This window comes from Carcharodon carcharias, chromosome 7 (assembly GCF_017639515.1).
Source record: "Carcharodon carcharias isolate sCarCar2 chromosome 7, sCarCar2.pri, whole genome shotgun sequence".
Taxonomy (NCBI): domain Eukaryota; kingdom Metazoa; phylum Chordata; class Chondrichthyes; order Lamniformes; family Lamnidae; genus Carcharodon; species Carcharodon carcharias.
Genome location: NC_054473.1, coordinates 91,659,352 through 91,680,330, shown reverse-complemented (window position 1 = coordinate 91,680,330; position 20,979 = coordinate 91,659,352).

Here is a 20,979-nt window from a genome sequence, read left to right as displayed (position 1 = left end):
CTGCCTGAGAGTGTAATTGAGGCAGCTTCAATCGAGTGCTCAATGTGTGGAATTCGGTGCCTGAGTGTGTGATCGACGCAGCTTCAATTGAGAGGACAGGAATGGGGTGCCTGAGTGTGTGATCGAGGCAGTTTCAATCGAGAGGACAGGAATGAGGTGCCTGTGTGTGATCGAGGCAGCTTCAATCGAGTGTTCAGTTTCTGAAATGCGGTGCCTGAGAGTGTGATCGAGGCAGCTTCAATCGATTAGGACAGGAAATGAGGTGCCTGAGTGTGTGATCGAGGCAGCTTCAATCAAACGTTCAGGGTCTGAAATGCGGTGTCTGAGTGTGTGATCGAGGCAGCCTCAATCGAGTGTTCAGAGTGTGGAAATCAGTGCCTGAGGGTGTAATCGAGGCAGCTTCAATCGAGTGTTCAGTGCCTGGAATCAGGTGCCTGAGAGTGTGATCGAGGCAGCTTCAATCGAGTATTCAGGGTCGTGAATGCGTTACCGGAGTGTGTGATCGAGGCAGCTTCAATCGAGTGTTCCGGGTCTGAAATGCGGTGCCTGAGTGTGTGATCGAGACAGCTTCAATCTAGTTTTCAGGATCCGGTACACGTTGCCTGACAGTGTGATCGAGGCAGCTTCAATCAAGTGTTAAGGATCTGGATTATGCTGCCTGAGATTGTAATCGAGGCAGCTTAAATCAAGTGCTCAATGTGTGGAATTCGGTGCCTGAGAGTGTGATCGAGGCAGCTTCAATTGAGAGGACAGGAATGAGGTGCCTGAGTGTGTGATCGAGGCAACTTCAATTGAGAGGTCAGGAATGAGGTGCCTGAGAGTGTGATCGAGGCAGCCTCAATCTAGTGCTCAGGATCCCGAATGCGGTGCCTGAGAGAGTGATCGAGGCAGCTTCAATCGAATGTTCAGGGTCTGGAATGCGGTGCCTGAGAATGTGATCAAGGCAACTTCAATCAAATGTTCAGGGTCTGGAATGCGGCACCTGAGAGTGTGATCGAGGCAGTTTCAATCAAAAGTTCAGGGTCTGAAATGCGGTGCCTGAGTGTGTGATCGAGGCAGCTTCAATTGAGAGGACAGGAATGAGGTGCCTGAGAGTGTGATCGAGGCAGCTTCAATTGAGTGCTCAGAGTCGGAAACTTGGTGCCTGAGAGTGTGATCGAGGCAGCTTCAATCGTGTGTTCAGTGTCTGGAATCCGGTGACTGAGTGTGTGATTGAGGCAGCTTCAATCGAGTGTTCAGGGTCTGGATTGCGTTGCCTGAGAGTGTGATCGAGACACCTTCAATCGAGTGTTCAGGTTCTGAAATGCGTTGCCTCAGATTGTGATCGAGGCAGCTTCAATCGAGAGGACAGGAATGAGGTGCCTGAGTGTGTGATCGAGGCAGCCTCAATCTAGTGCTCAGGATCCCGAATGCGGTGCCTGAGAGAGTGATAGAGGCAGCTTCAATCGAATGTTCAGGGTCTGGGATGCGGTGCCTGAGAGTCTGATCGAGGCAGCTTCAATCAAGTGTTCAGGGTCTGGAATGCGGCGCCTGAAAGTGTGATCGAGGCAGTTTCAATCAAATGTTCAGGGTCTGAAATGCGGTGCCTGAGTGTGTGATCGAGGCAGCTTCAATTGAGAGGACAGGAATGAGGTGCCTGAGAGTGTGATCGAGGCAGCTTCAATCGAGTGTTCAGAATCGGAAACTTGGTGCCTGAGAGTGTGATCGAGGCAGCTTCAATCGTGTGTTCAGTGTCTGGAATCTGGTGAATGAGTGTGTGATTGAGGAAGCTTCAATCGAGTGTTCAGGGTCTGGATTGCGCTGCCTGAGAGTGTGATCGAGGCAGTTTCAATCGAAAGGACAGGAATGAGGAGCCTGAGTGTGTGATCGAGCCAGCTTCAATCTAGTTTTCAGGATCCCGAATGCGTTGCCTGAGAGTGTGATCGATGTAGTTTCAATCGAGTGTTCAGGTTCTCGAATGCATTGCCTGAGAGTGTGATCGAGGTAGCTTCAATCAAACGTTCAGCGTCTGGAAAGCGTTGCCCGAGAGTGTGATCGAGGCAGCTGCAATCGAGTGTTCAGGGTCTGGAAATAAGTGCCTGAGAGTGTGATCAAGGCAGCTTCAATCATGTGTTCAGGATCTGGATACGCTGCCTGAGAGTGTAATTGAGGCAGCTTCAATCGAGTGCTCAATGTGTAGAATTCGGTGCCTGAGTGTGTGATCGAGGCAGCTTCAATTGAGAGGACAGGAATGAGGTGCCTGAGTGTGTGATCGGGGAAGCTTCAGTCGAGTGTTCAGGGTCTGGATTGCGCTGCCTGAGGGTGTGATCGAGGCAGTTTCAATCGAGAGGACAGGAATGAGTTGCCTGAGTGTGTGATCGAGGCAGCTTCAATCGAGTGTTCACATTCTGAAATGCGGTGCCTGGGAGTGTGATCGAGGCAGCTTCACTCGAGTGTTCAGGGTCTGGAAATCAGGTCCTGAGGGTGTGATCGAGGCAGCTTCAATCGAGTGTTTAGGATTTGGATTACGCTGCCTGAGAGTGTAATTGAGGCAGCTTCAATCGAGTGCTCAATGTGTGGAATTCGGTGCCTGAGTGTGTGATCGAGGCAGCTTCAATCGAGTGTTCAGGATCCCGAATGCGGTTCCTGAGAGTGTGATCAAGGCAGCTTCAATCATGTGTTCAGGATCTGGATTGCGCTGCCTGAGAGTGTAATCGAGGCAGCTACAATCGAGTGTTGAGGGTCTAGAATGCGGTGCCTGAGTGTGAGATCGAGGCAGCTTCAATCGAGTGTTCAGGGTCTGAAATGCAGTGCCTGAGAGTGTGATCGAGGCAGCATCAGTCAAGTGTTTAGGATTTGGATTACGCTGCCTGAGAGTGTAATTGAGGCAGCTTCAATCGAGTGCTCAATGTGTGGAATTCGGTGCCTGAGTGTGTGATCGAGGCAGCTTCAATCGAGAGGACAGGAATGAGGTGCCTGAGTGTGTGATCGAGGCAGCTTCAATCGAGTGTTCCGGGTCTGAAATGCGGTGCCTGAGTGTGTGATCGAGACAGCTTCAATCTAGTTTTCAGGATCCGGTACACGTTGCCTGACAGTGTGATCTAGGCAGCTTCAATCAAGTGTTCAGGGTCTGGAATGCGGCGCCTGCGAGTGTGATCGAGGCAGTTTCAATCAAAAGTTCAGGGTCTGAAATGCGGTGCCTGAGTATGTGATCGAAGCAACTTCAATTGAGAGGACAGGAATGAGGTGCCTGAGAGTGTGATCGAGGCAGCTTCAATCGAGTGTTCAGAGTCGGAAACTTGGTGCCTGAGAGTGTGATCGAGGCATCTTCAATCGAGTGTACAGGGTCTGGGTTTCGCTGCCTGAGATTGTGATCGAGGCAGTTTCAATCGAGAGGACAGGAATGAGGTGCCTGAGTGTGTGATCGAGCCAGCTTCAATCTAGTTTTCAGGCTCCCGAATGCGGTGCCTGAGAGTGTGTTCGAGGTAGCTTCAATCGAGTGTTCAGGTTCTGCAATGCATTGCCTGAGAGTGTAATTGAGGCAGCTTCAATCGAGTGCTCAATGTATGGAATTCGGTGCCTGAGTGTGTGATCGAGGCTGCTTCAATTGAGAGGACAGGAATGAGGTGCCTGAGTGTGTGATCGGGGAAGCTTCAGTAGAGTGTTCAGGGTCTGGATTGCGCTGCCTGAGAGTGTGATCGAGGCAGTTTCAATCGAGAGGACAGGAATGAGTTGCCTGAGTGTGGGTTCGAGGCAGCTTCAATCGAGTGTTCACGTTCTGAAATGCGGTGCCTGGGAGTGTGATCGAGGCAGCTTCAATTGAGAGGACAGGAATGAGGTGCCTGAGTGTGTGATCAAGGCAGTTTCAATCGTGTGTTCAGTGTTTGGAATGCGGTGCCTGAGAGTGTGATCGAGGCAGCTTCAATCAAATGTTCAGGGTCTGGAATGCGGTGCCTGAGAGTGTGATCGAGGCAGTTTCAATCAAAAGTTCAGCGTCTGAAATGCGGTGCCTGAGTGTGTGATCGAGGCAGCTTCTGTCAAGTGTTTAGGATTTGGATTACGCTGCCTGAGAGTGTAATTGAGGCAGCTTCATTCGAGTGCTCAATGTGTGGAAGGCGTTGCCTGAGTGTGTGATCGAGGCAGCTTCAATTGAGAGGACAGGAAAGAGGTGCATGAGTGTGTGATCAAGGCAGTTTCAATTGTGTTTTCAGTGTCTGGAATCCGGTGCCTGAGATTGTGATCAAGGCAGCTTCAATCGTGCGTTCAGTGTCTGGAATCCGGTCCCTAAGAGTGTGATTGAGGCTGCTTCAATCGAGTGTTCAGGGTCTGGAATGGGGTGCCTGAGTGTGTGATCGAGGCAGCTTCAATCGAGTGTTCAGGGTCTGGATTGCGCTGCCTGAGAGTGTGATGGAGGCAGTTTCAATCGAGAGGACAGGAATGAGGTGCCTGAGTGTGTGATCGAGGCAGCCTCAATCTAGTGCTCAGGATCCCGAATGCGGTGCCTGAGAGAGTGATTGAGGCAGCTTCAATCAAATGTTCAGGGTCTGGAATGCGGAGCCTGAGAGTGTGATCGAGGCAGTTTCAATCAAAAGTTCAGGGTCTGAAATGCGGTGCCTCAGTGTGTGATCGAGGCAGCTTCAATTGAGAGGACAGGAATGAGGTGCCTGAGAGTGTGATCGAGGCAGCTTCAATCGCATGTTCAGAGTCGGAAACTTGGTGCCTGAGAGGGTGATCGAGGCAGCTTCAATCGTGTGTTCAGTGTCTGGAATCCGGTGGCTGAGACTGTGATTGAGGCAGCTTCAATCGAGTGTTCAGGGTCTGAAATGCAGTGCCTGAGAGTGTGAGATCGAGGCAGCTTCAATCGAGTGTTCAGGGTCTGAAATGCAGTGCCTGAGAGTGTGATCGAGGCAGCATCAGTCAAGTGTTTAGGATTTGGATTACGCTGCCTGAGAGTGTAATTGAGGCAGCTTCAATCGAGTGCTCAATGTGTGGAATTCGGTGCCTGAGTGTGTGATCGAGGCAGCTTCAATCGAGAGGACAGGAATGAGGTGCCTGAGTGTGTGATCGAGGCAGCTTAAATCGAGTGTTAAGGATCTGGATTATGCTGCCTGAGATTGTAATCGAGGCAGCTTAAATCAAGTGCTCAATGTGTGGAATTCGGTGCCTGAGAGTGTGATCGAGGCAGCTTCAATTGAGAGGACAGGAATGAGGTGCCTGAGAGTGTGATCGAGGCAGCCTCAATCTAGTGCTCAGGATCCCGAATGCGGTGCCTGAGAGAGTGATAGAGGCAGCTTCAATCAAATGTTCAGGGTCTGGAATGCGGCGCCGGAGAGTGTGATCGAGGCAGCTTCAATCAAAAGTTCAGGGTCTGAAATGCGGTGCCTGAGTGTGTGATCGAGGCAGTTTCAATCAAAAGTTCAGCGTCTGAAAGGCGGTGCCTGAGTGTGTGATCGAGGCAGCCTCAATCTAGCGCTCAGGATCCCGAATGCGGTGCCTGAGAGAGTGATAGAGGCAGCTTCAATCGAATGTTCAGGGTCTGGAATGCGGTGCCTGAGAGTGTGATCGAGGCAGCTTCAATCAAATGTTCAGGGTCTGGAATGCGGCGCCGGAGAGTGTGATCGAGGCAGCTTCAATCAAAAGTTCAGGGTCTGAAATGCGGTGCCTGAGTGTGTGATCGAGGCAGTTTCAATCAAAAGTTCAGCGTCTGAAATGCGGTGCCTGAGTGTGTGATCGAGGCAGCTTCTGTCAAGTGTTTAGGATTTGGATTACGCTGCCTGAGAGTGTAATTGAGGCAGCTTCATTCGAGTGCTCAATGTGTGGAAGGCGTTGCCTGAGTGTGTGATCGAGGCAGCTTCAATTGAGAGGACAGGAAAGAGGTGCATGAGTGTGTGATCAAGGCAGTTTCAATTGTGTTTTCAGTGTCTGGAATCCGGTGCCTGAGATTGTGATCAAGGCAGCTTCAATCGTGCGTTCAGTGTCTGGAATCCGGTCCCTAAGAGTGTGATTGAGGCTGCTTCAATCGAGTGTTCAGGGTCTGGAATGGGGTGCCTGAGTGTGTGATCGAGGCAGCTTCAATCGAGTGTTCAGGGTCTGGATTGCGCTGCCTGAGAGTTTGATGGAGGCAGTTTCAATCGAGAGGACAGGAATGAGGTGCCTGAGTGTGTGATCGAGGCAGCCTCAATCTAGTGCTCAGGATTCCGAATGCGGTGCCTGAGAGAGTGATCGAGGCAGCTTCAATCAAATGTTCAGGGTCTGGAATGCGGCGCCTGAGAGTGTGATCGAGGCAGTTTCAATCAAAAGTTCAGGGTCTGAAATGCGGTGCCTGAGTGTGTGATCGAGGCAGCTTCAATTGATAGGACAGGAATGAGGTGCCTGAGAGTGTGATCGAGGCAGCTTCAATCGCATGTTCAGAGTCGGAAACATGGTGCCTGAGAGGGTGATCGAGGCAGCTTCAATCGTGTGTTCAGTGTCTGGAATCCGGTGGCTGAGACTGTGATTGAGGCAGCTTCAATCGAGTGTTCAGTGTCTGAAATGGGGTGCCTAAGTGTGTGATCGAGGCAGCTTCAATCGAGTGTTCAGTGTCTGAAATGCAGTGCCTGAGAGTGTGATCGAGGCAGCTTCAGTCAAGTGTTTAGGATTTGGATTACGCTGCCTGAGAGTGTAATTGAGGCAGCTTCAATCGAGTGCTCAATGTGTGGAATTCGGTGCCTGAGTGTGTGATCGACGCAGCTTCAATTGAGAGGACAGGAATGGGGTGCCTGAGTGTGTGATCGAGGCAGTTTCAATCGAGAGGACAGGAATGAGGTGCCTGTGTGTGATCGAGGCAGCTTCAATCGAGTGTTCAGTTTCTGAAATGCGGTGCCTGAGAGTGTGATCGAGGCAGCTTCAATCGATTAGGACAGGAAATGAGGTGCCTGAGTGTGTGATCGAGGCAGCTTCAATCAAACGTTCAGGGTCTGAAATGCGGTGTCTGAGTGTGTGATCGAGGCAGCTTCAATCGAGTGTTCAGAGTGTGGAAATCAGTGCCTGAGGGTGTAATCGAGGCAGCTTCAATCGAGTGTTCAGTGCCTGGAATCAGGTGCCTGAGAGTGTGATCGAGGCAGCTTCAATCGAGTATTCAGGGTCGTGAATGCATTACCGGAGTGTGTGATCGAGGCAGCTTCAATCTAGTTTTCAGGATCCGGTACACGTTGCCTGACAGTGTGATCGAGGCAGCTTCAATCAAGTGTTAAGGATCTGGATTATGCTGCCTGAGATTGTAATCGAGGCAGCTTAAATCAAGTGCTCAATGTGTGGAATTCGGTGCCTGAGAGTGTGATCGAGGCAGCTTCAATTGAGAGGACAGGAATGAGGTGCCTGAGTGTGTGATCGAGGCAACTTCAATTGAGAGGTCAGGAATGAGGTGCCTGAGAGTGTGATCGAGGCAGCCTCAATCTAGTGCTCAGGATCCCGAATGCGGTGCCTGAGAGAGTGATCGAGGCAGCTTCAATCGAATGTTCAGGGTCTGGAATGCGGTGCCTGAGAGTGTGATCAAGGCAACTTCAATCAAATGTTCAGGGTCTGGAATGCGGCACCTGAGAGTGTGATCGAGGCAGTTTCAATCAAAAGTTCAGGGTCTGAAATGCGGTGCCTGAGTGTGTGATCGAGGCAGCTTCAATTGAGAGGACAGGAATGAGGTGCCTGAGAGTGTGATCGAGGCAGCTTCAATTGAGTGCTCAGAGTCGGAAACTTGGTGCCTGAGAGTGTGATCGAGGCAGCTTCAATCGTGTGTTCAGTGTCTGGAATCCGGTGACTGAGTGTGTGATTGAGGCAGCTTCAATCGAGTGTTCAGGGTCTGGATTGCGTTGCCTGAGAGTGTGATCGAGACACCTTCAATCGAGTGTTCAGGTTCTGAAATGCGTTGCCTCAGATTGTGATCGAGGCAGCTTCAATCGAGAGGACAGGAATGAGGTGCCTGAGTGTGTGATCGAGGCAGCCTCAATCTAGTGCTCAGGATCCCGAATGCGGTGCCTGAGAGAGTGATAGAGGCAGCTTCAATCGAATGTTCAGGGTCTGGGATGCGGTGCCTGAGAGTCTGATCGAGGCAGCTTCAATCAAGTGTTCAGGGTCTGGAATGCGGCGCCTGAAAGTGTGATCGAGGCAGTTTCAATCAAATGTTCAGGGTCTGAAATGCGGTGCCTGAGTGTGTGATCGAGGCAGCTTCAATTGAGAGGACAGGAATGAGGTGCCTGAGAGTGTGATCGAGGCAGCTTCAATCGAGTGTTCAGAATCGGAAACTTGGTGCCTGAGAGTGTGATCGAGGCAGCTTCAATCGTGTGTTCAGTGTCTGGAATCTGGTGAATGAGTGTGTGATTGAGGAAGCTTCAATCGAGTGTTCAGGGTCTGGATTGCGCTGCCTGAGAGTGTGATCGAGGCAGTTTCAATCGAAAGGACAGGAATGAGGAGCCTGAGTGTGTGATCGAGCCAGCTTCAATCTAGTTTTCAGGATCCCGAATGCGTTGCCTGAGAGTGTGATCGATGTAGTTTCAATCGAGTGTTCAGGTTCTCGAATGCATTGCCTGAGAGTGTGATCGAGGTAGCTTCAATCAAACGTTCAGCGTCTGGAAAGCGTTGCCCGAGAGTGTGATCGAGGCAGCTGCAATTGAGAGGACAGGAATGAGGTGCCTGAGTGTGTGATCGAGGCAGCCTCAATCTAGTGCTCAGGATCCCGAATGCGGTGCCTGAGAGAGTGATAGAGGCAGCTTCAATCGAATGTTCAGGGTCTGGGATGCGGTGCCTGAGAGTCTGATCGAGGCAGCTTCAATCAAGTGTTCAGGGTCTGGAATGCGGCGCCTGAAAGTGTGATCGAGGCAGTTTCAATCAAATGTTCAGGGTCTGAAATGCGGTGCCTGAGTGTGTGATCGAGGCAGCTTCAATTGAGAGGACAGGAATGAGGTGCCTGAGAGTGTGATCGAGGCAGCTTCAATCGAGTGTTCAGAATCGGAAACTTGGTGCCTGAGAGTGTGATCGAGGCAGCTTCAATCGTGTGTTCAGTGTCTGGAATCTGGTGAATGAGTGTGTGATTGAGGAAGCTTCAATCGAGTGTTCAGGGTCTGGATTGCGCTGCCTGAGAGTGTGATCGAGGCAGTTTCAATCGAAAGGACAGGAATGAGGAGCCTGAGTGTGTGATCGAGCCAGCTTCAATCTAGTTTTCAGGATCCCGAATGCGTTGCCTGAGAGTGTGATCGATGTAGTTTCAATCGAGTGTTCAGGTTCTCGAATGCATTGCCTGAGAGTGTGATCGAGGTAGCTTCAATCAAACGTTCAGCGTCTGGAAAGCGTTGCCCGAGAGTGTGATCGAGGCAGCTGCAATCGAGTGTTCAGGGTCTGGAAATAAGTGCCTGAGAGTGTGATCAAGGCAGCTTCAATCATGTGTTCAGGATCTGGATACGCTGCCTGAGAGTGTAATTGAGGCAGCTTCAATCGAGTGCTCAATGTATGGAATTCGGTGCCTGAGTGTGTGATCGAGGCTGCTTCAATTGAGAGGACAGGAATGAGGTGCCTGAGTGTGTGATCGGGGAAGCTTCAGTCGAGTGTTCAGGGTCCGGATTGCGCTGCCTGAGAGTGTGATCGAGGCAGTTTCAATCGAGAGGACAGGAATGAGTTGCCTGAGTGTGGGTTCGAGGCAGCTTCAATCGAGTGTTCACGTTCTGAAATGCGGTGCCTGGGAGTGTGATCGAGGCAGCTTCAATTGAGAGGACAGGAATGAGGTGCCTGAGTGTGTGATCAAGGCAGTTTCAATCGTGTGTTCAGTGTCTGGAATGCGGTGCCTGAGAGTGTGATCGAGGCAGCTTCAATCAAATGTTCAGGGTCTGGAATGCGGTGCCTGAGAGTGTGATCGAGGCAGTTTCAATCAAAAGTTCAGCGTCTGAAATGCGGTGCCTGAGTGTGTGATCGAGGCAGCTTCTGTCAAGTGTTTAGTATTTGGATTACGCTGCCTGAGAGTGTAATTGAGGCAGCTTCATTCGAGTGCTCAATGTGTGGAAGGCGTTGCCTGAGTGTGTGATCGAGGCAGCTTCAATTGAGAGGACAGGAAAGAGGTGCATGAGTGTGTGATCAAGGCAGTTTCAATTGTGTTTTCAGTGTCTGGAATCCGGTGCCTGAGATTGTGATCAAGGCAGCTTCAATCGTGCGTTCAGTGTCTGGAATCCGGTCCCTAAGAGTGTGATTGAGGCTGCTTCAATCGAGTGTTCAGGGTCTGGAATGGGGTGCCTGAGTGTGTGATCGAGGCAGCTTCAATCGAGTGTTCAGGGTCTGGATTGCGCTGCCTGAGAGTGTGATGGAGGCAGTTTCAATCGAGAGGACAGGAATGAGGTGCCTGATTGTGTGATCGAGGCAGCCTCAATCTAGTGCTCAGGATCCCGAATGCGGTGCCTGAGAGAGTGATCGAGGCAGCTTCAATCAAATGTTCAGGGTCTGGAATGCGGCGCCTGAGAGTGTGATCGAGGCAGTTTCAATCAAAAGTTCAGGGTCTGAAATGCGGTGCCTCAGTGTGTGATCGAGGCAGCTTCAATTGAGAGGACAGGAATGAGGTGCCTGAGAGTGTGATCGAGGCAGCTTCAGTCGCATGTTCAGAGTCGGAAACTTGGTGCCTGAGAGGGTGATCGAGGCAGCTTCAATCGTGTGTTCAGTGTCTGGAATCCGGTGGCTGAGACTGTGATTGAGGCAGCTTCAATCGAGTGTTCAGGGTCTGAAATGCAGTGCCTGAGAGTGTGAGATCGAGGCAGCTTCAATCGAGTGTTCAGGGTCTGAAATGCAGTGCCTGAGAGTGTGATCGAGGCAGCATCAGTCAAGTGTTTAGGATTTGGATTACGCTGCCTGAGAGTGTAATTGAGGCAGCTTCAATCGAGTGCTCAATGTGTGGAATTCGGTGCCTGAGTGTGTGATCGAGGCAGCTTCAATCGAGAGGACAGGAATGAGGTGCCTGAGTGTGTGATCGAGGCAGCTTAAATCGAGTGTTAAGGATCTGGATTATGCTGCCTGAGATTGTAATCGAGGCAGCTTAAATCAAGTGCTCAATGTGTGGAATTCGGTGCCTGAGAGTGTGATCGAGGCAGCTTCAATTGAGAGGACAGGAATGAGGTGCCTGAGAGTGTGATCGAGGCAGCCTCAATCTAGTGCTCAGGATCCCGAATGCGGTGCCTGAGAGAGTGATAGAGGCAGCTTCAATCAAATGTTCAGGGTCTGGAATGCGGCGCCGGAGAGTGTGATCGAGGCAGCTTCAATCAAAAGTTCAGGGTCTGAAATGCGGTGCCTGAGTGTGTGATCGAGGCAGTTTCAATCAAAAGTTCAGCGTCTGAAATGCGGTGCCTGAGTGTGTGATCGAGGCAGCCTCAATCTAGCGCTCAGGATCCCGAATGCGGTGCCTGAGAGAGTGATAGAGGCAGCTTCAATCGAATGTTCAGGGTCTGGAATGCGGTGCCTGAGAGTGTGATCGAGGCAGCTTCAATCAAATGTTCAGGGTCTGGAATGCGGCGCCGGAGAGTGTGATCGAGGCAGCTTCAATCAAAAGTTCAGGGTCTGAAATGCGGTGCCTGAGTGTGTGATCGAGGCAGTTTCAATCAAAAGTTCAGCGTCTGAAATGCGGTGCCTGAGTGTGTGATCGAGGCAGCTTCTGTCAAGTGTTTAGGATTTGGATTACGCTGCCTGAGAGTGTAATTGAGGCAGCTTCATTCGAGTGCTCAATGTGTGGAAGGCGTTGCCTGAGTGTGTGATCGAGGCAGCTTCAATTGAGAGGACAGGAAAGAGGTGCATGAGTGTGTGATCAAGGCAGTTTCAATTGTGTTTTCAGTGTCTGGAATCCGGTGCCTGAGATTGTGATCAAGGCAGCTTCAATCGTGCGTTCAGTGTCTGGAATCCGGTCCCTAAGAGTGTGATTGAGGCTGCTTCAATCGAGTGTTCAGGGTCTGGAATGGGGTGCCTGAGTGTGTGATCGAGGCAGCTTCAATCGAGTGTTCAGGGTCTGGATTGCGCTGCCTGAGAGTGTGATGGAGGCAGTTTCAATCGAGAGGACAGGAATGAGGTGCCTGAGTGTGTGATCGAGGCAGCCTCAATCTAGTGCTCAGGATCCCGAATGCGGTGCCTGAGAGAGTGATCGAGGCAGCTTCAATCAAATGTTCAGGGTCTGGAATGCGGCGCCTGAGAGTGTGATCGAGGCAGTTTCAATCAAAAGTTCAGGGTCTGAAATGCGGTGCCTCAGTGTGTGATCGAGGCAGCTTCAATTGAGAGGACAGGAATGAGGTGCCTGAGAGTGTGATCGAGGCAGCTTCAATCGCATGTTCAGAGTCGGAAACTTGGTGCCTGAGAGGGTGATCGAGGCAGCTTCAATCGTGTGTTCAGTGTCTGGAATCCGGTGGCTGAGACTGTGATTGAGGCAGCTTCAATCGAGTGTTCAGTGTCTGAAATGGGGTGCCTAAGTGTGTGATCGAGGCAGCTTCAATCGAGTGTTCAGTGTCTGAAATGCAGTGCCTGAGAGTGTGATCGAGGCAGCTTCAGTCAAGTGTTTAGGATTTGGATTACGCTGCCTGAGAGTGTAATTGAGGCAGCTTCAATCGAGTGCTCAATGTGTGGAATTCGGTGCCTGAGTGTGTGATCGACGCAGCTTCAATTGAGAGGACAGGAATGGGGTGCCTGAGTGTGTGATCGAGGCAGTTTCAATCGAGAGGACAGGAATGAGGTGCCTGTGTGTGATCGAGGCAGCTTCAATCGAGTGTTCAGTTTCTGAAATGCGGTGCCTGAGAGTGTGATCGAGGCAGCTTCAATCGATTAGGACAGGAAATGAGGTGCCTGAGTGTGTGATCGAGGCAGCTTCAATCAAACGTTCAGGGTCTGAAATGCGGTGTCTGAGTGTGTGATCGAGGCAGCTTCAATCGAGTGTTCAGAGTGTGGAAATCAGTGCCTGAGGGTGTAATCGAGGCAGCTTCAATCGAGTGTTCAGTGCCTGGAATCAGGTGCCTGAGAGTGTGATCGAGGCAGCTTCAATCGAGTATTCAGGGTCGTGAATGCGTTACCGGAGTGTGTGATCGAGGCAGCTTCAATCGAGTGTTCCGGGTCTGAAATGCGGTGCCTGAGTGTGTGATCGAGACAGCTTCAATCTAGTTTTCAGATCCGGTACACGTTGCCTGACAGTGTGATCGAGGCAGCTTCAATCAAGTGTTAAGGATCTGGATTATGCTGCCTGAGATTGTAATCGAGGCAGCTTAAATCAAGTGCTCAATGTGTGGAATTCGGTGCCTGAGAGTGTGATCGAGGCAGCTTCAATTGAGAGGACAGGAATGAGGTGCCTGAGTGTGTGATCGAGGCAACTTCAATTGAGAGGTCAGGAATGAGGTGCCTGAGAGTGTGATCGAGGCAGCCTCAATCTAGTGCTCAGGATCCCGAATGCGGTGCCTGAGAGAGTGATCGAGGCAGCTTCAATCGAATGTTCAGGGTCTGGAATGCGGTGCCTGAGAGTGTGATCAAGGCAACTTCAATCAAATGTTCAGGGTCTGGAATGCGGCACCTGAGAGTGTGATCGAGGCAGTTTCAATCAAAAGTTCAGGGTCTGAAATGCGGTGCCTGAGTGTGTGATCGAGGCAGCTTCAATTGAGAGGACAGGAATGAGGTGCCTGAGAGTGTGATCGAGGCAGCTTCAATTGAGTGCTCAGAGTCGGAAACTTGGTGCCTGAGAGTGTGATCGAGGCAGCTTCAATCGTGTGTTCAGTGTCTGGAATCCGGTGACTGAGTGTGTGATTGAGGCAGCTTCAATCGAGTGTTCAGGGTCTGGATTGCGTTGCCTGAGAGTGTGATCGAGACACCTTCAATCGAGTGTTCAGGTTCTGAAATGCGTTGCCTCAGATTGTGATCGAGGCAGCTTCAATCGAGAGGACAGGAATGAGGTGCCTGAGTGTGTGATCGAGGCAGCCTCAATCTAGTGCTCAGGATCCCGAATGCGGTGCCTGAGAGAGTGATAGAGGCAGCTTCAATCGAATGTTCAGGGTCTGGGATGCGGTGCCTGAGAGTCTGATCGAGGCAGCTTCAATCAAGTGTTCAGGGTCTGGAATGCGGCGCCTGAAAGTGTGATCGAGGCAGTTTCAATCAAATGTTCAGGGTCTGAAATGCGGTGCCTGAGTGTGTGATCGAGGCAGCTTCAATTGAGAGGACAGGAATGAGGTGCCTGAGAGTGTGATCGAGGCAGCTTCAATCGAGTGTTCAGAATCGGAAACTTGGTGCCTGAGAGTGTGATCGAGGCAGCTTCAATCGTGTGTTCAGTGTCTGGAATCTGGTGAATGAGTGTGTGATTGAGGAAGCTTCAATCGAGTGTTCAGGGTCTGGATTGCGCTGCCTGAGAGTGTGATCGAGGCAGTTTCAATCGAAAGGACAGGAATGAGGAGCCTGAGTGTGTGATCGAGCCAGCTTCAATCTAGTTTTCAGGATCCCGAATGCGTTGCCTGAGAGTGTGATCGATGTAGTTTCAATCGAGTGTTCAGGTTCTCGAATGCATTGCCTGAGAGTGTGATCGAGGTAGCTTCAATCAAACGTTCAGCGTCTGGAAAGCGTTGCCCGAGAGTGTGATCGAGGCAGCTGCAATCGAGTGTTCAGGGTCTGGAAATAAGTGCCTGAGAGTGTGATCAAGGCAGCTTCAATCATGTGTTCAGGATCTGGATACGCTGCCTGAGAGTGTAATTGAGGCATCTTCAATCGAGTGCTCAATGTATGGAATTCGGTGCCTGAGTGTGTGATCGAGGCTGCTTCAATTGAGAGGACAGGAATGAGGTGCCTGAGTGTGTGATCGGGGAAGCTTCAATCGAGTGTTCAGGGTCTGGATTGCGCTGCCTGAGAGTGTGATCGAGGCAGTTTCAATCGAGAGGACAGGAATGAGTTGCCTGAGTGTGGGTTCGAGGCAGCTTCAATCGAGTGTTCACGTTCTGAAATGCGGTACCTGGGAGTGTGATCGAGGCAGCTTCAATTGAGAGGACAGGAATGAGGTGCCTGAGTGTGTGATCAAGGCAGTTTCAATCGTGTGTTCAGTGTCTGCAATGCGGTGCCTGAGAGTGTGATCGAGGCAGCTTCAATCAAATGTTCAGGGTCTGGAATGCGGTGCCTGAGAGTGTGATCGAGGCAGTTTCAATCAAAAGTTCAGCGTCTGAAATGCGGTGCCTGAGTGTGTGATCGAGGCAGCTTCTGTCAAGTGTTTAGGATTTGGATTACGCTGCCTGAGAGTGTAATTGAGGCAGCTTCATTCGAGTGCTCAATGTGTGGAAGGCATTGCCTGAGTGTGTGATCGAGGCAGCTTCAATTGAGAGGACAGGAAAGAGGTGCATGAGTGTGTGATCAAGGCAGTTTCAATTGTGTTTTCAGTGTCTGGAATCCGGTGCCTGAGATTGTGATCAAGGCAGCTTCAATCGTGCGTTCAGTGTCTGGAATCCGGTCCCTAAGAGTGTGATTGAGGCTGCTTCAATCGAGTGTTCAGGGTCTGGAATGGGGTGCCTGAGTGTGTGATCGAGGCAGCTTCAATCGAGTGATCAGGGTCTGGATTGCGCTGCCTGAGAGTTTGATGGAGGCAGTTTCAATCGAGAGGACAGGAATGAGGTGCCTGAGTGTGTGATCGAGGCAGCCTCAATCTAGTGCTCAGGATCCCGAATGCGGTGCCTGAGAGAGTGATCGAGGCAGCTTCAATCAAATGTTCAGGGTCTGGAATGCGGCGCCTGAGAGTGTGATCGAGGCAGTTTCAATCAAAAGTTCAGGGTCTGAAATGCGGTGCCTGAGTGTGTGATCGAGGCAGCTTCTATTGAGAGGACAGGAATGAGGTGCCTGAGAGTGTGATCGAGGCAGCTTCAATCGCATGTTCAGAGTCGGAAACTTGGTGCCTGAGAGGGTGATCGAGGCAGCTTCAATCGTGTGTTCAGTGTCTGGAATCCGGTGGCTGAGACTGTGATTGAGGCAGCTTCAATCGAGTGTTCAGGGTCTGAAATGCAGTGCCTGAGTGTGTGAGATCGAGGCAGCTTCAATCGAGTGTTCAGGGTCTGAAATGCAGTGCCTGAGAGTGTGATCGAGGCAGCATCAGTCAAGTGTTTAGGATTTGGATTACGCTGCCTGAGAGTGTAATTGAGGCAGCTTCAATCGAGTGCTCAATGTGTGGAATTCGGTGCCTGAGTGTGTGATCGAGGCAGCTTCAATTGAGAGGACAGGAATGAGGTGCCTGAGTGTGTGATCGAGGCAGCTTAAATCGAGTGTTAAGGATCTGGATTATGCTGCCTGAGATTGTAATCGAGGCAGCTTAAATCAAGTGCTCAATGTGTGGAATTCGGTGCCTGAGAGTGTGATCGAGGCAGCTTCAATTGAGAGGACAGGAATGAGGTGCCTGAGAGTGTGATCGAGGAAGCCTCAATCTAGTGCTCAGGATCCCGAATGCGGTGCCTTAGAGAGTGATAGAGGCAGCTTCAATCGAATGTTCAGGGTCTGGAATGCGGTACCTGAGAGTGTGATCAAGGCAACTTCAATCAAATGTTCAGGGTCTGGAATGCGGCACCTGAGAGTGTGATCGAGGCAGTTTCAATCAAAAGTTCAGGGTCTGAAATGCGGTGCCTGAGTGTGTGATCGAGGCAGCTTCAATTGAGAGGACAGGAATGAGGTGCCTGAGAGTGTGATCGAGGCAGCTTCAATTGAGTGCTCAGAGTTGGAAACTTGGTGCCTGAGAGTGTGATCGAGGCAGCTTCAATCGTGTGTTCAGTGTCTGGAATCCGGTGACTGAGAGTGTGATTGAGGCAGCTTCAATCGAGTGTTCAGGGTCTGGATTGCGTTGCCTGAGAGTGTGATCGAGACATCTTCATTCGAGTGTTCAGGTTCTGAAATGCGTTGCCTCAGATTGTGATCGAGGCAGCTTCAATTGAGAGGACAGGAATGAGGTGCCTGAGTGTGTGATCGAGGCAGCCTCAATCTAGTGCTCAGGATCCCGAATGCGGTGCCTGAGAGAGTGATAGAGGCAGCTTCAATCAAGTGTTCAGGGTCTGGAATGCGGCGCCTGAGAGTGTGATCGAGGCAGTTTCAGTCAAATGTTCAGGGTCTGAAATGCGGTGCCTGAGTGTGTGATCGAGGCAGCTTCAATTGAGAGGACAGGAATTAGGTGCCTGAAAGTGTGATCGAGGCAGCTTCAATCGAGTGTTCAGAATCGGAAACTTGGTGCCTGAGAGTGTGATCGAGGCAGCTTCAATCGTGTGTTCAGTGTCTGGAATCTGGTGAATGAGTGTGTGATTGAGGAAGCTTCAATCGAGTGTTCAGAGTCTGGATTGCGCTGCCTGAGAGTGTGATCGAGGCAGTTTCAATCGAAAGGACAGGAATGAGGAGCCTGAGTGTGTGATCGAGCCAGCTTCAATCTAGTTTTCAGGATCCCGAATGCGTTGCCTGAGAGTGTGATCGATGTAGTTTCAATCGAGTGTTCAGGTTCTCGAATGCATTGCCTGAGAGTGTGATCGAGGTAGCTTCAATCAAACGTTCAGCGTCTGGAAAGCGTTGCCCGAGAGTGTGATCGAGGCAGCTGCAATCGAGTGTTCAGGGTCTGGAAATAAGTGCCTGAGAGTGTGATCAAGGCAGCTTCAATCATGTGTTCAGGATCTGGATACGCTGCCTGAGAGTGTAACTGAGGCAGCTTCAATCGAGTGCTCAATGTGTAGAATTCGGTGCCTGAGTGTGTGATCGAGGCAGCTTCAATTGAGAGGACAGGAATGAGGTGCCTGAGTGTGTGATCGGGGAAGCTTCAGTCGAGTGTTCAGGGTCTGGATTGCGCTGCCTGAGGGTGTGATCGAGGCAGTTTCAATCGAGAGGACAGGAATGAGTTGCCTGAGTGTGTGATCGAGGCAGCTTCAATCGAGTGTTCACATTCTGAAATGCGGTGCCTGGGAGTGTGATCGAGGCAGCTTCACTCGAGTGTTCAGGGTCTGGAAATCAGGTCCTGAGGGTGTGATCGAGGCAGCTTCAATCGAGTGTTTAGGATTTGGATTACGCTGCCTGAGAGTGTAATTGAGGCAGCTTCAATCGAGTGCTCAATGTGTGGAATTCGGTGCCTGAGTGTGTGATCGAGGCAGCTTCAATCGAGTGTTCAGGATCCCGAATGCGGTTCCTGAGAGTGTGATCAAGGCAGCTTCAATCATGTGTTCAGGATCTGGATTGCGCTGCCTGAGAGTGTAATCGAGGCAGCTACAATCGAGTGTTGAGGGTCTAGAATGCGGTGCCTGAGTGTGAGATCGAGGCAGCTTCAATCGAGTGTTCAGGGTCTGAAATGCAGTGCCTGAGAGTGTGATCGAGGCAGCATCAGTCAAGTGTTTAGGATTTGGATTACGCTGCCTGAGAGTGTAATTGAGGCAGCTTCAATCGAGTGCTCAATGTGTGGAATTCGGTGCCTGAGTGTGTGATCGAGGCAGCTTCAATCGAGAGGACAGGAATGAGGTGCCTGAGTGTGTGATCGAGGCAGCTTCAATCGAGTGTTCCGGGTCTGAAATGCGGTGCCTGAGTGTGTGATCGAGACAGCTTCAATCTAGTTTTCAGGATCCGGTACACGTTGCCTGACAGTGTGATCGAGGCAGCTTCAATCAAGTGTTCAGGGTCTGGAATGCAGCGCCTGCGAGTGTGATCGAGGCAGTTTCAATCAAAAGTTCAGGGTCTGAAATGCGGTGCCTGAGTATGTGATCGAAGCAACTTCAATTGAGAGGACAGGAATGAGGTGCCTGAGAGTGTGATCGAGGCAGCTTCAATCGAGTGTTCAGAGTCGGAAACTTGGTGCCTGAGAGTGTGATCGAGGCATCTTCAATCGAGTGTACAGGGTCTGGGTTTCGCTGCCTGAGATTGTGATCGAGGCAGTTTCAATCGAGAGGACAGGAATGAGGTGCCTGAGTGTGTGATCGAGCCAGCTTCAATCTAGTTTTCAGGCTCCCGAATGCGGTGCCTGAGAGTGTGTTCGAGGTAGCTTCAATCGAGTGTTCAGGTTCTGGAATGCATTGCCTGAGAGTGTGATCGAGGTAGCTTCAATCAAATGTTCAGGGTCTGGAAAGCGTTTCCCGAGAGTGTGATCGAGGCAGCTTCAATCGAGTGTTCAGGGTCTGGAAATAAGTGCCTGAGAGTGTGATCAAGGCAGCTTCAATCATGTGTTCAGGATCTGGATTGCGCTGCCTGAGAGTGAGATCGAGGCAGCTACAATCGAGTGTTGGGGGTCTCGAATGCGGTGCCTGAGTGTGAGATCGAGGCAGCTTCAATCGAATGTTCTGGGTCTGAAATGATGTGCCTGAGAGTGTGAGATCGAGGCAGCTTCAATCGAATGTTCAGGGTCTGAAATGCAGTGTCTGAGAGTGTGATCGAGGCAGCTTCAGTCAAGTGCTTAGGATTTGGAAACGCTGCCTGAGAGTGTAATTGAGGCAGCTTCAATCGAGTGCTCAATGTGTGGAATTCGGTGCCTGAGTGTGTGATCAAGGCAGCTTCAATTGAGAGGACAGGAATGAGGTGCCTGAGTGTGTGATCGAGGCAGCTTCAATCGAGTGTTCAGGGTCTGGATTGCGCTGCCTGAGGGTGTGATCGAGGCAGTTTCAATCGAGAGGACAGGAATGAGGTGCCTGAGAGTTTGATCGAGGCAGCTTCAATCGAGTGTTCAGGGTCTGACATGCGGTGGCTGAGTGTGTGATCGAGGCAGCTTCAATCGAGTGTTCAGTGCCTGGAATGAGGTGCCTGAGAGTGTGATCAAGGCAGCCTCAATCTAGTCTTCAGGATCCCAAATGCGGTGCCTGAGAGTGTGATCGAGGCAGCTTCAATTGGGTATTCAGGGTCGTGAATGCGGTGCCTGAGATTATAATCGAGACAGCTTCAATCTAGTTTTTAGGATCTGGTACGCGTTGCCTGACAGTGTGATCGAGGCAGCTTCAATCAAGTGTTAAGGATCTGGATTACGCTGCCTGAGATTGTAATCGAGGCAGCTTCAATTGAGTGCTCAATGTGTGGAATTCGGTGCCTGAGAGTGTGATCGAGGCAGCTTCAGTTGAGAGGACAGGAATGAGGTGCCTGAGTGTGTGATCGAGGCAGTTTCAATCAAACGTTTAGGGTCTGAAATGCGGTGCCTGAGTGTGTGATCGAGGCAACTTCAATCTAGTGTACAGGATCCCGTATGCGGTGCCTGAGTGTGTGATCGAGGCAGCTTCAATCGACTGTTCAGGGTCTGGAATGCGGTGCCTGAAAGTGTGATCGAGGCAGATTCAATTGAGTATTCAGGGTCGTGAATGCGGTACCTGAGTGCGTGATCGAGGCAGCCACAATCTAGTGCTCAGGATCTGAAATACGGTGCCTGAGAGTGTGATCGAGGCAGCTTCAATCAAATGTTCAGTGTCTGGAAAGCGTTGCCCGAGAGTGTGATCGAGGCAGCTTCAATCTAGGGTCTGGAAATAAGTGCCTGAGGGTGTGATCGAGGCAGTTTCAATAGAGTGTTCAGGGTCTGGAAATAAGTGACTGAGTGTGTGATCGAGGCAGCTTCAATCGAATATTCAGAGTCTGGAAAGCGGGGCCTCAGAGTGTGATCGAGGCAGCTTCAAACGAGTGTTCAGGATCCCGAATGCGGTGCCTGAGAGTGTGATCGAGGCAGCTTCAATCCAGTGTTTAGCATTTGGATTGCGCTGCCTGAGATTGTGATCGAGGTAGCTTCAATGTAGAGGACAGGAATGAGGTGCCTGAGTGTATTATCGATGCAGGTTCAATTGAGTGTTCAGAGTCTGGAATGCGGTGGCTGAGTGTGTGATCGAGGCAGCTTCAATCGAGAGGACAGGAATGAGTTGCCTGAGTGTGTGATCGATGCAGCTTCAATTGAGTGTTCAGAGTCTGGAATGCGGTGGCTGAGTGTGTGATCGAGGCAGCTTCAATCGACTGTTCAGGTTCTGGAATGCGGTGCCTGAGAGTGTGAGTACGAGGCAGCTTCAATCGACTGTTCAGGGTCTGGAATGCGGTGCCTGA